The sequence below is a fragment of the Limulus polyphemus genome, unplaced genomic scaffold, assembly GCF_000517525.1.
Source record: "Limulus polyphemus unplaced genomic scaffold, Limulus_polyphemus-2.1.2 Scaffold2453, whole genome shotgun sequence".
Lineage (NCBI taxonomy): Eukaryota > Metazoa > Arthropoda > Merostomata > Xiphosura > Limulidae > Limulus > Limulus polyphemus.
The window spans coordinates 22,711-23,676 of NW_013668063.1; positions in this window are offsets into that span (position 1 = coordinate 22,711).

Below are 966 nucleotides of genomic sequence, written 5' to 3' on the forward strand. Positions count from 1 at the left end.
TAACACTTCCACAAACTCTGACACACTCTCAGGCAACTCTTCATAAGGTGAGTGTCCCGTATGCTTGGGTCCCCCTTTTAGCACAACATGTACTGCATGTTCTGCACCATTCTTCCACATCTCGTCTCATACCTATCCAGTGAAATTTTTGTCGTATGTGACTCAATGTCTTCTTGATTCCGAGATGTCCTCCTGTTAAATTATCATGGGATTGACGCAGCACGACTTCCCGTAACTTCCTCGGTATAACTGTTTGCCAAGTCGTAACTTTCCCATCGGTAAAGGTTAATGGTAAACTTTCACATCGGTAAATGGTTTTAGGTCTTATTTATTTGTATATAATAACAACAAATATTTTATTGTTTGATTCATATAAGTAGGGTTTTTTTTAGGGTTAAGTTAATCAAATGTCTTATTAAAGAAGTTAAACGATAAGAGTGGTTTTTTTATGCTATTTTATTATAACAATAATTAATTTTTTAGTATTCTTTCAATAGTCTCCACTTCATCTTCATCCAAACCCAATAATGTGTATTATTTTATGTCTGCATTTGACGGCAAACCTACTGCGGCTACTGACCAGAGGGAAGGCAGCCAGTCAACAGTAGCCTACCATCCATGTTAAGAGATTAACTGTCATTCTTATAATGCACCCAAAGTTTCAAAAGCAGAAAATACTTGGTGGTAACACACAGATTAGAATTATACTAGCTCCAGCATCCAGAGTTCTACTACCTACATATATATATATATCTTAAATCGATAAATTAATTAAATGATTGAAATATACAAATGACTAAGTTTATATAAAACAATGATGAAATTCTATAAAACAATTAAAACTTAAATAGCTTCTTTTAATCTTTGGAAACTTAATACTATAAACTATAAATTTTCTGGTGCCAGAAACACATCTCGAAGTCTTTCAGTCTAACAACAGGTGAAAAAAATGTGTAAAAGACTGCT